The following is a 14,102-nucleotide window of genomic DNA, read 5'->3' as shown; positions in this document are numbered from 1 at the left end:
GTATTGGTTACGGCCGTTAGACCCCAGACACACACACTTTTTCGTAACAGTAACAGTAAAGGTGGAAGCACATAAAATTGCAGGAGCCATGAGCAGAATGCAGAAGCCATATGCGCATGCGCTGTGGTATCTGTAGAGCTCTACAAATACCATAGCGCATGCGCATATGGCTTCTGCATTCTGCTTAAGGCTCCTGCAATTTTATGTGCTTCCACCTTTAGGTTAAATCCTACTGTTACGTTCTACGGAAAGTGTGTGTGGCCAGCTTTAGGGTGGCTCCCCATGCAGGACGGAATCTCGGAAAACGGAATCTCGGAATCATTCTGATTGGTTAGTCCCATGAGGCTAACCAGTTAGCCTCAGAATGATTCCGAGATTCCGTTTTCCGAGATTCCGTCCTGCATGGGGAGCCACCCTTATGGCGTTATACGTTATTTCTTGTGCGTTAATCTACGTTAAGCGGGGAGCACACACTTCTGCACAACGCATAATGCGTAAGCATAAGAAAATTGATTGGTCTATTTCCTTATGCACATGTGTATGGAAATGGATCCCGTTTTGGATTAAGGTGGTTCGATGGCTACAACAAGATGCAGAGAATTTCATGAAATTTTAATATGTTGTTCTGCAATGCAAAATAGAATTATGTGAATTTTTTGGGAATTTTTCACCGTCCCGTTTTGAAAAAAATCTACTCCAAAAACCTAAAAAATACAATTTTAGGAGTAGATTTATTTCAAAACGGGACGGTGAAAAATTCCAAAAAAATTCACATAATTCTATTTTGCATTCCAGAACAACATATTAAAATTGCATGAAACTGGCTGCATTTTTAACATAGGTTCTTATGGTTTTTATGGGAAATGACATATATTGCATACCTTTAGAATGAAATAAGTGCAAAAAAAAAAAATGCAAATGATAAGGAAAAAAAAATATACACATGTAACTTAATAATTTACAAATAAATGAGGGAAAGAAAGGGGAAGGTTACCGCACATTTCGTAAAAAAATTAATTATTAAAGCATAAATTGCTTGATTTTTCGTCTGCTAGACTGTCATGGTCACGGTCGTGAATACAGGTCCGGAAACTCGTCCGTTTTTTTGGTGGTGGGGGTGACTCGCTTAATGACGATATTTTCATAGGTTTGCCATGTGACCGCGCGCGTCGCTGCGTTGCAAGGATTTTTTATCACGCATACGCGTTGTCCACTAACCGTTTCCCCGTAAAGGCTCCCGCACAATGAAAAATATAAGAAACAAGGAACAGATATTAGCGATTAAAAATAAGAAATCAGGAATAATATTAATTGCTAATATCTTGTTCCCTTGTTCCTTATATTTTTCATTGCGGAGGCCTTAACCAAAATACAATATTTTTATAATAAATGTAAGATAGAAAATATAGTATATGCAAAAAGCAGCGAGTTTTGTAAATAAGTTGGCTCAATCAACGTTTTAAATGAGTTCAAATGTGGATAAAATAATAATAAAATTATAATTAATTTTTATTTACAAATTGGTAATTAGTAAACATAAATTTTTTATTATTAAAATAATTAATAGTTTGTCGAAATAAATTACTAGAAATTATTAGAAAATTAATAATTAGTGGAAAATAATTACTAATTTTCTCAATAATGAATTTAGTCTCAGGTATTATTAATTATTAATTATTAAAAAATTATTTAATTTAAAAATTATCTGGTTCAACATAAATAACTTAATTATTGAAAAATGGAAATTTTTTTGCCGATCCCTGGATATATTATTAAAGTTTCTTTTAATGTGACAGAATATTTTTTTTATAACTGAGCTTATCTCGGCTAGGACATTTGCTTGTACATCGCGCATTACGAAATTCCTTATTATGCATTTTTTATCAAAATGCTTTTCACATACAAATTGATTAGGTTTCAGGTCCTTTATGCCAGGGATTGCGGATATCCATTTTTTACGCAATTCGTCACGTTTTGGCACTTTAAAAACTGAACAATTTACTTTCAGACTTTTGCACCCAGTCTTGCAATTCGGCACGACACAATATTTCGTTAATTTCATTGTTGTTAATTTAATCACTTTCTAGGACTTTGTACGTTCGTTACATTCAATATGTCAATATGTAATATGTTATATATATGACATATGTCATATGTCATATGTCACATGTTATATGTGTCAATATATTCAATATGTATTTGCGTTATTTAAAAAATCTCTAACCTCCAGCGTTCCAGGTGGTGATAGTGTCAACTACATAAAATGACTTTACTAAGCGAGTCACCCCCCACTACTAGAGTTTCCGGACCTGTATTCACGACCGTGGTCATGGTCGTGAACGACGTAAACAGCAGCACGCATTATACACGCGGCGACCAATCAGAGCAATCCCCTTCATTCCCACTACTTCAAACGCTAGTGCGCTGTTTCCAGAACCCCCGCGTCCCACTACTCCCTCCGATGAAGCCATCGAACCTCCTTAAAAGTTATAGTACTTACATCAAAACCAAAATCTAAATCTTTTTTATACGCATCAACACTAGTAAGAGCTCCATCAATAAAAGGAATTAAATATAATTTACTTTCTATAATTGTTTGAATCCTAACCCAATTTTTACATGTATATTATATTTGGCTGTTTTCTTATCAGAGGCATCAACTAAATTAATTTTTTTAATATCATCATTATTAAAAGTAATTGTATCAAAATGTAATGTTCCAAATTTTCCGTTTCCTACATCACCAAAAATAGACCTTGATATTGCTTTACCGTTGGTTTCTATTGTAACACTAGGATAATTATCCCTAAATTTATCAAATGTTTCTGCGTAGTCAAAACAATCTACTACTAAATATAGAGATGAATAATCATGATATTCTCTTCTTTTTGACTAATTTGCCGACATGTTTCTATAGTTATATTATAATTAACATTATAAGTGATTGGTATATGATTTTTGCTTGGATCCCGTTTTGGATTAAAAGTTATAGTACTTACTTTAAGACCAAAATCTAAATGTCTTGTTTGCCAACCAACACTATAAAAAGCTTCATCAATAAATGGATTTAAATATAATTTACTTTCTAATCGTTTGAATTCTAACCCAATTTTTACATATATATTATAAAAATTCGGTATAGTTAAACGGCCTGACTGGCAATAAGTTTTATTAGTATATCACAACGACGTTTCGACCACTAATTTGGGTCCTTTTCAAGTTATTTTAACAATGCTAGAATGAGAAAATGAAAGAATATATAAGAAATTTAAAATATTCTTTCATTTTCTCATTCTAGCATTGTTAAAATAACTTGAAAAGGACCCAAATTAGTGGTCGAAACGTCGTTGTGATATACTAATAAAACTTGCCAGTCAGGCCGTTTAACTATACCGAATTTTTATTTTCATCACTGGCGAATAATTCTTATTGAATATATATTATATTTGATTTTTCGGCTATCAGAAGCATCAACTATATTTATTTTTCTAATATCAGTATTATTAAAAGTAATTGTATCAAAATGTAATGGACCAAATTTTCCTCTTCCTACATCACCAAAAGTAGCCCCTGAAATTGCTCTACCGTTTGTTTCTATTGTAACATTAGGATAATTATCGCTAAATTTATCAAATGTTTCTGTGTAGTCTAAACAATCTACTACTAAATATAGAGATGAATAATCAGAATGTGCTGCTGTTTTTGACCATTTTGCCGACATGGTTCTATAGTTATTATAATTAACATTATAAGTGATTGGTATATAATTTTTGCCTGGATCCCGTTTTGGATTAAAAGTTATAGTACTTACATCAAGACCAAAATCTAAATATCTTTTATACGCACCAACACTATAAAGAGCTCCATCAATAAAAGGATTTAAATATAATTTACTTCCTAATTGTTTGAATCCTAACCCAATTTTTACATATATATTATATGCGGCTGTTTTCTTATCAGAAGCATCAACTATATATATTTTTCTAATATTATTATTATTAAAAGTAATTGCATTAAAATGAAATGTACCAAATTTTCCTTTTCCTACATCACCAATAGTATATAGACATTGATATTGCTTCACCGTTTGTTTCTATTGTAACACTAGGATAATTATCCCTAAATTTATCAAATGTTTCTGCGTAGTCAAACCAATCTACTACTAAATATAGAGATGAATAATCATGTTGTTCTGCGCGTCCTGACCAACTTGTTGACATGCTCCAATAGTTATAATAATTAACATTATAAGTGATTGGTGTATGATTTTTGCTTTGATAACTATTAATTATTATTGGTTCATTGTTATTTTGGCTTTCATTTCTTTCTAAAAAATTAATTTTATTATTTTCTAAGTTAATTTGTTCATGTTTTTGATAAGGACTAGCAGCAATTACAGATGGCATTGCAGTTCCACTAATTGTTAATATACTTAATAAACTTAAAAGCTTCTTCATTTTTGTATTATCCTTTCTTACTGACTTTATGCTGACTTGTTAATCGGACAAAAATAAAAAGAGAGGTTTATAAAACTGGCAATTTTACAAAAGAAGAATTAATAGAACAAGGTTTAGGTGAAGAGATATAGCAGATAATATCTTAGATCAGTTTAATAATGAACCAAAACAAATTAGATAATCTGCTTTTCACTAAATTTATTTCTTTTCAGGTATGTATTTGCACATCGGTGCTCGACAAAATAGCCGCTGACTGCCACGTAGGTCGGCCGGATATTCGCGCTAACACTTCGGTCTAACACGATTACAAATATTCGATATTCGCTGTATAAATTTATATACGTTGCGATTTTGACGCTTATTCGCGTGCTTTAATTACTCGCGGGATTACGCGCTACTCGCGGGTTAACTCCTGGTTTTGTATGAGAGCAGTCAATACGTCCGCACAGCGCGAGGTTTCCCAGGAAAAGGACCTTTGTTTTAGTATCAATTATCGATACACTTCGCGTTATTAAGGTGCCAATTCATGAGACGCTGAAAATGAGCGTCAACAAGGTGAACGTAGTGGTTTCGCTTTGACGCTAGCGTCAAAGAAATGAAGTTGAATTTGTTTAATATTCAGCGTCGTCGCTGAATCGTCGTTAATCGTCCCAGTACAATTAAACATAGACTTTGAAATACGTAAAATATTAATTATTTTCAAGTAATATCTTCAAATAATAATATTTTATGGATACATATATAAATAAAAGATATTATTTCTGAAGATTTTTACTTGCTAAAAATGAGCGTCGAGCGTTAACGTGAAAAGGCACCTTTACTCGCGACTTCACACTTACGGGATTATTGTATATACGCGCCGCTCGCGGGTTATCTCCGGTCTTAAGGGGGGATTTTCTTTCTTTTTCGCTAAATTTATCGCTTTTTTTCTAATTTTCTGGTGAAGAAACTACCCTGGTAACCATCTCCGATAGAAAACGATTAAAAACGGCTATATCTGTATCATTTTCAATCGTATCTTATCGGTTCTATAGTTGCAGATTTATGCGAGCATCAACTATATATATTTTTCTAATATTATTATTATTAAAAGTAATTGCATCAAAATGAAATGTACCAAATTTTTCTTTTCCTCAACTATACAAATTTTATAGTTATGAATTGTTTTCTATATGTACAATTATTGCTCGGCTGAACCAATCGATCGTATATATACACGATATATAGTATTATATCGTTATTTATGGTAACAATTTTACCGTATGCATTAATACGAATATATATAGGGAGAGTCCGGGAGACTTGACCATAGAGGAGAGTTGAACCACTTCAAATATCTCGTTCAAATTTTGAACAAAGAGCTCAATCCGAGCACGTGACAATATGACGCTTGGTAGTGCGTTTCGACAGTGAGTAAGACAAACGTGTTTTAACGTGCTCGGATTGAGCTCTTTGTTCAAAATTTGAACGAGATATTTGAAGTGGTTCAACTCTCCTCTATGGTCAAGTCTCCCGGACTCCCCCTAAATAAAATGATAGACATCTTATCGATATTTATATGACTTAACCGAACCGACACATCTATCGTTTCTTATCAGGATTTTCTGACAAACAACTTATCAGATGATGTCTATCATTTTATTTAAATAAATTTAAATCAGGATTTTCTGACAAACAACTTAATTATCAGATAATGTCTATCATTTTATTTAACGATAGATGTATCGGTTCGGTTAAGTCATATAAATATCGATAAGATGTCTATCATTTTACTTATAAGTATTCATATTGAAATACATACGGTAAAATTATTACCATAAATAACGATATATACTATATATCGTGTATATACGATCGATTGATTCAGACGAGCAATAATTGTACATATATTAGAAAACGATTCATAACTATAAAATTTGTATAGTTATTTCCTTATTTGGATCTAAAGCGATAGAAACCGATTCGATTCGATTGTTTTATCTGTCTTTCTAATGCGGGATCTACAATGGGAGTCGCAAAGTCGTGAGTCGCAAGAATTGACCAATCACAGTTGATTATTCTCCTTAAATTCGATTGTGATTGGTCAATTCTTGCGACTCACGACTTTGCGACTCGCATTGTAGACCTCGCATAAATCTGCAACGATAGAACCGATAAGATACGATTGAAAACGATACAGATATAGCCGTTTTTGATCGTTTTCTATCGGAAATGGTTACCAGGGAGCTCTCTATTAAAACAGGAGATAACCCGCGAGCGGCGCATAATCCCGCAAGTGTGAAGTCGCGAGTAATAACGCGAAGTGTATCGATAATTGATACTGAAACAAAGGTCCTTTTTCTGGGAAAGCTCGTGCTGTGCGGACGTGTTGACTGCTCTCATACAAAACCAGGAGTTAACCCGCGAGCGGCGCGTAATCCCGCGAGTAAGCGTCGAAATCGCAAAGTATATAAATTTATACAGCGAATATCGAATATTTGTAATCGTGTGTTAGACCGGAGTATTAGCGCGAATATCCGGCCGGACTACGTGGCAGTCAGCGGCCATTTTGTCGAGCACCGATGTGCAAATACTACATACCTGAAAAGAAATAAATTCAGTGAAAAGTAGATTCTTTAATTTGTTTTGCTTCATTATTAAACTGATCTAAGATATTATCTGCTATCTCTTCACTTAAACCTTGTTCTATTAATTCTTCTTTTGTAATTGCCATTTTTATAAACCTCTCTTTTTATTCTTGTACCATTAACAAGTCAGCACAAACTCTTTTTTATTAACGGAAAGATTAAACCTGATTATACACTTATATTTTAGTTATACAAATCTTTTTATAATTTTATTAAATTAATTATATTTTATTACTAATTTACCCCTTAAAACACGTAATAAAGATATTTAAAAGATATTGAATTAACTAATTTACCCTTGATTATATATATATATATATATATATATATATATATATATATATATATATATATATAATATCAATAGTTCTTGATAAAAAGTTACAAGATAAGAAAGGATAATACAATAATGAAGAACCTTTTAAGTTTATTAAGTATATTAACAATTAGTGGAACTGCAGTGTCATCTGTAATTGCGGCTAGTCCTTATCAAAAACATGAACAAATTGACTTAGAAAATAATAAAATTAATTTTTTAGAAAGAAGTACAAAACAAAATAACAATAAACCAATAATAATTAATAGTTATCAAAGCAAAAATCATACACCAATCACTTATAATGTTAATTATAATAACTATAGAAGTATGGTGGCAAATTGGTCAAAAAGAAGACAATATAATAATTATTCATCTCTATATTTAGTAGTAGATTGGTTTGACTACGCAGACACATTTGATAAATTTAGGGATAAATATCCTAGTGTTACAATAGAAACGAACGGTAAAGCAATATCAACGTCTACTTTTGGTGATGTAGGAAAAGGAAAATTTGGTACATTACATTTTGATACAATTACTTTTAATAATGATGATATTAGGAAAATAAATATAGTTGATGCTTATGATAGCCGAAAAGTCAAATATAATATATATGTAAAAATTGGGTTAGGATTCAAACGATTAGGAAGTAAATTATATTTAATTCCTTTTATTGATGGAGCTCTTTATAGTGTTGGTGCGTATAAAAGATATTTAGATTTTGGTCTTGATGTAAGTATTATAACTTTTAATCCAAAACGGGATCCAGGCAAACATCATATACCAATCACTTATAATGTTAATTATTATAACTATAGAAGCATGGTGGCAAATTGGTCAAAAAGAAAAGAATATAATGATTATTCATCTCTATATTTGGTAGTAGATTATTTTGACTACGCAGATACATTTGATAAATTTCGAGAAAACTATTCTAGCGTTACAATAGAAACAAGCGGTAAAGCAATATCAATGGCAACTTTTGGTGATATAGGAAAAGGAAAATTTGGTACATTACATTTTGATACAATTAATTTTAATAATAATGATATTAGAAAAATAAATATAGTTGATGCTTCTGATAAGAAAACAGCCAAATATAATATACATGTAAAAATTGGGTTAGGATTCAAACAATTAGGAAGTAAATTATATTTAATTCCTTTTATTGATGGAGCTCTTTATAGTGTTGGTGCGTATAAAAGATATTTAGATTTTGGTCTTCATATAAGTACTATAACTTTTAATCCAAAACGGGATCCAGGCAAAAATCATATACCAATCACTTATAATGTTAATTATAATAACTATAAAAGCATGGTGGCAAATTAGTCAAAAAGAAGAGAATATCATGATTATTTATCTCTATATTTAGTAGTAGATTGTTTTGACTACGCAGAAACATTTGATAAATTTAGGAATAATTATCCTAGTGTTACAATAGAAACAAACGGTAAAGCAATATCAAGGTCTACTTTTGGTGATGTAGGAAAAGGAAAATTTGGTACATTACATTTTGATACAATTACTTTTAATAATGCTGATATTAGAAAAATAAATATAGTTGATGCTTCTGATAGCCGAAAAGTCAAATATAATATATATGTAAAAATTGGGTTAGGATTCAAACGATTAGGAAGTAAATTATATTTAAATCCTTTTATTGATGGAGCTCTTTATAGTGTTGGTGCGTATAAAAGATATTTAGATTTTGGTCTTGAAGTAAGTACTATAACTTTTAATCCAAAACGGGACCCAAGCAAAAATCATATACCAATCACTTATAATGTTTATTATAATAACTATAGAAACATGTCGGCAAATTAGTCAAAAAGAAGAGAATATCATGATTTTTTATCTCTATATTTAGTAGTAGATTGTTTTGACTACGCAGAAACATTTGATAAATTTAGGAATAATTATCCTAGTGTTACAATAGAAACAAACGGTAAAGCAATATCAAGGTCTACTTTTGGTGATGTAGGAAAAGGAAAATTTGGTACATTACATTTTGATACAATTACTTTTAATAATGATGATATTAAAAAAATAAATATAGTTGATGCTTATGATAGCCGAAAAGCCGGATATAATATATATGTAAAAATTGGGTTAGGATTCAAACAATTAGGAAGTAGATTGTATTTAATTCCTTTTATTGATGGAGCTCTTACTAGTGTTGGTGCGTATAAAAGAGATTTATATTTTGGTCTTGATGTAAGCAGATACTATAACTTTTAATCCAAAACGGGATCCAAAAGTAAATATTTAAACTAAATTAAAATAATATTAAAATAAAAAAAATATTAACTATTTTAGGAACAATAACTTTAATTGGAACAAGCACAACTAGTTTAGTTGCTTGTGAATTGAAAAAATATTTTAGAAGAATACACTGAAGAAGAATTAAAAGAACTAAAAAAAATAAAATAAATACATCAAACCAATAAATTAAAGACAATTTAGAATGAATAGCACTACAAAAAAAACCATTTAATAATGTAGATAATAAATATTATTATGTAGTATGACGCGGTGATAAAAATAATTGATATTTAAGTAATAACTAGATTTTTCGCCCACGCGAAGCGCGGGCTCAAAATCTATTCCCCCAAACTCACCCATTAATTAGGAGCACCAATAGAGCCTCATGAAACCCCCAATTTTCAACCCCATAGTAGCCATCCCTATAAAATTAGTAATCTTTTGCTGCCAGTTTCTCATACATACATTTCATACATACAGACGACGGTACTTATATATATAGATATATAAATATAAATAAAATTTATATAATTTTATCTATATATATAAGTACCGTCGTCTGTATGTATGTATAAAAGAGATGAAGAGATGGAAAGAATTTAAGATACATACCTTTTTTCTTTGTCTCTCTCTCTCTCTCTCTCTCTTTCTTTCTTATAATGTTCTCTTTTTGTCTTTTTCTTGCGATTTGTCTTTGATCGATTGCATAAAAAACTGTATCTTTTCTGTATGCTAACTCTTGATATACAAAATATAATCTATTTAATTTATTTAAAAATTTTTAAATATATATTTTATTAACATTTTAATTATTATATTATTCATTTATACAATTTTATAATTTTTTAATTTATAAAATTTCTCTGTATATTACATTTTTTGTAAAACATTTTTTACTTTCTTCTATTAGATGTCCTTGATTGCTTAATTCATCAATCTTAATTTTTACACTTTCCTTTTTGGTTGCTCTAGAAAATGCCACATAAAGTTAACCATGAGCAAATACAGGATGTGGCAAATAAATCCCAACTTTTTCTAAACTTTGTCCTTGTGATTTATTGATTGTCATAGCAAATGACACTCGAATAAGAAACTGTCTTCGTTTAAACTTAAATGGCAGTTCCAAATCACTTGTAATTAAATCTATCCTTGGAATAAAGACAATCTGTCCTCGAGCAAGACCAGTTAGAACCTCTGCATAAATTAGATTATTTTTCAAATTAGTAACAATAAATCTTGTGCCATTACAGAGTCCTTCTTTAGTATTTAAATTTCTTAATAGGATTATTGTAGCACTGACTTTTATTTTAAGTCGATGAACTGGCATTCCAGAAGGTGTCAAAGAGTTTAAAAAACTCAGTTGGAAAATTCAATTGCTCTTGTGGATCATCACTTACAATAGAGTCAATTGAGAGATACTCTTTTTCTTCTCCTTCCATTAGACAAAGAATTTCGTCATTAATTTTGAATGTATCCTCATTCTTAGGACAAAGAATCGTTCGATCTGGATTTTCTTTAATCTGTTCCATGGTGATTCTATCACCAAAAATTTCAGCAATAAGAGCAGATTCTTTTGATATAAAATTCTGGGGAATTTCAATTGTATCGAGATGTAATCCATCCGTATTTGATAATTTATCACCTATAAGGAGTGATTTTAGCAAAATTTAGGCTTAATGAATAAATTATATGTGTGCGCGCGTGTATGTGTGTGTCAGCATATACAATTCTTTGAGATTCGGTCAATTATTTCCAGAAAAATTTGAAAAATTTTGGAACCGGTTTCCAAAAAGATCGGTAACGAAAAATTATACACTTAATGCAATTCCCGGGAAATTCTACCCCTACTTTATATACAATTCTTTGCGATTCGGTCAATTAATTCCCGAAAAATTGGAAAAATTAGAAAAACCGGTTTTCAGAAGATCGGTAACGAAAAATACACTTTATAACACTCCCCGGAAAATTCTACCCCTGTTTCATATACAGGGAAATTTTACCCCCACTTCATATTTTGAAATCACGTACATTTTTTTAAACAAAAATCGGAAACCCCTTTAAAAAAATTGGAAAAACTCCGTAACCGGTTTCAAAAAAATCAATTCATTAATGAAAAATTATCCATTAATAAAAAATTAAACTTATCCTCCAAAAATTCAAAAAATTTTGACACGACTCCTATTTCATATATAATTCTTTAAGATTTGGTCAATTAATTCCCGAAAAATTGCAAGAAATTTGTAACCGGTTCCCAAAAAAATTGGTAACAAAATATTATACACTTTATAGCAATCCCGGGGAAATTCTACCTTTATTTCATATGTAATTCCTTAAGGACGTTCTCCGGTGGCAGTTGTGCTCAACTCAGACGCACGGAGTAATGATATGGTTGACAACTACTTCCGTGCGCAAAAGTCTGAAACGTCTAGCCGCGCAGCTTTACTCGATCTGGCAAATTTTTGTTCCGTTTCCATTTCTCCAATACCAATCATAAATGAGTACGTCCTACTTGTTTATTGAGCATTCTAAAAGTAAATAATAATGAATCATAAAGAAAAAAGATTAAATAACTTGATTTAAATAACGTTGCCCATAAGAGCTTGACGTTCTCTACTTAACCTATATGTCGCTGCGGTAGCAACGTTGCCAAGTCTCGCAGTGATCTCTCCCTCTCCCTGCCTCCGAGCAGACGAAAATTATGTCCGATAGTGTTCTTTAGACGACTATTTCTCAAAAATAAATACCGCTTGCTGTATCGAACTTTATTGTCACACGTTACTAATAATATGAGGCATCTTATACTATTTTTTCAAAAAAATTCTAAGAAAACTGCACTTATTATTCATTAAAATGTCCGTGTCGAGAGAGCTCAACATAGGGATCCCGTGTTAAAAATCGGAACTTTGAAGCTGAATATCTCAAATTTTAGTACCGCAAGGGGCATTGAATAAAACGCCTACGTATAAAACGCGTTTAATTATACTGAAAGTTTAAGAAAATTTCTAAGAAAACGATTTTGCCGGTGAACGTCCTTAAGATTCAATTATTTCCCGAGAAATTGGAAAAATTTCGTAACCGGTTTCCAAAAAAATCGGTAACGAAAAATAATACACTTTATAGCACTCCCCGGAAAATTCTACCCCTTTTTCATATATAATTCTTTTAAATTCGGTCAATTATTTCCCGAAAAATTTGAAAAAATTTCAGAACCGGTTTCCAAAAAATTGGTAGCAAAAAATTGGCCGCGACATTTTCATCTCCGGGAAATTCTACCCCTGTTTCATATACTTTTGGTAAAAATTCGGTCCACTAACGAATGAGTAGTTCGCGTACATACAGACAGACAGATAGACACGACGTGACTTATATATATAGATAAACTTAAACTATAGGGGAGAGTGGGGTAATTGTGAACACGGGGTAAACGCGAACAATACTATTGTATTGTAGTATACTATGATATTTTCCGACTTCTCGTACTCGTACCACACTGAGCGTATATCGAACTATCGCTGGGTGCGAGAAGTAGGAGAATATCACTATTCTAATTTACAACAATAGTAATCGTTCGCGTTTACCCCGTGTTCACAATTACCCCACTCTTCTCTACTTCTTCAAAAAGAAAACTTGATAATTTAGAAAAATATCAATTAAATTTAGTTAATAAAAGTTATCATAGTTGGTTGAATACTTTGAATATTATATCAACTTACTTCTGGTGAAGCATAAGTGTTTATTTTATCAGGATTTTTGGCTCGCGCCAGCCGAACCAGTGCATACTCCAGTATACTTACTTATATCTCAGTGTGCCTCTCACACTACCGCGATCACTTCGCGCACCATTCTTACGCGCCGAGACTATTTAAGCGTAAATCTATAAATGGGACAAGAAAGTGGGCCGAACTATTTCCGCGTCTCGTTTGCGACCGCCTACTAAGTAAATATCGAATAATTGTTTTTCAACTTAGCGTCCGCGACAGAAAGGCCGGCCCCAAGAGCTGCACCACGCACGTCAAAGGACTGCTTTGTTAAACACGCGACAACTACCGCTAATTGTAAGCATGATCATTGTTACGCGCCGTACATCCGCACCTACCACTATCGACATGTTTCCCGTTGCGCATCTACACGCGCTGAATATTGCGCCTCTCACGCGACACTTATATTGTAGACATTTTGCATACAATAAACTATGGGCGCGTTCGGGGAGACGCTATTCGCGCTAATATATGGCGTCATTCTAACTTTTACTACTACTACGTTTACGCGAGCGTTACTTCTGTAGTATCTTATGATAATTCCTTCGCGTAAACGGGATTTTGTAGTAACTTACGATAATTTACTCCGCGTAAACGGCCTGTCGTAAGTTACTACAGAAGTATAACGCTTGCGTAAACGTAGTATTTATCGCCCATTAAAGAATCATGTAAAACA

The 14,102-nt window shown here is 31.9% G+C and overlaps 1 long non-coding RNA gene across 2 annotated transcripts; it reads right to left on the bottom strand.

Moving 5' to 3' along the window:
• Positions 1-9,817: 9,817 nt before the first annotated feature.
• LOC139811436 (uncharacterized) lies at positions 9,818-13,730 on the bottom strand. 2 transcript variants are annotated; one of them, XR_011731631.1, is made up of 4 exons: positions 11,978-13,730; positions 10,969-11,310; positions 10,281-10,862; positions 9,818-10,090 (listed from the first exon to the last, which is right to left on the bottom strand). It is a non-coding gene; the product is annotated as an uncharacterized lncRNA (long non-coding RNA). The 2 variants fall into 2 exon arrangements; XR_011731630.1 differs by having other exon boundaries at positions 10,281-11,310.
• Positions 13,731-14,102: the final 372 nt, after the last annotated feature.

Source organism: Temnothorax longispinosus, chromosome 4, assembly GCF_030848805.1.
Source record: "Temnothorax longispinosus isolate EJ_2023e chromosome 4, Tlon_JGU_v1, whole genome shotgun sequence".
Classification (NCBI taxonomy): domain Eukaryota; kingdom Metazoa; phylum Arthropoda; class Insecta; order Hymenoptera; family Formicidae; genus Temnothorax; species Temnothorax longispinosus.
This window is presented reverse-complemented; position numbering and strand designations above follow the sequence as displayed.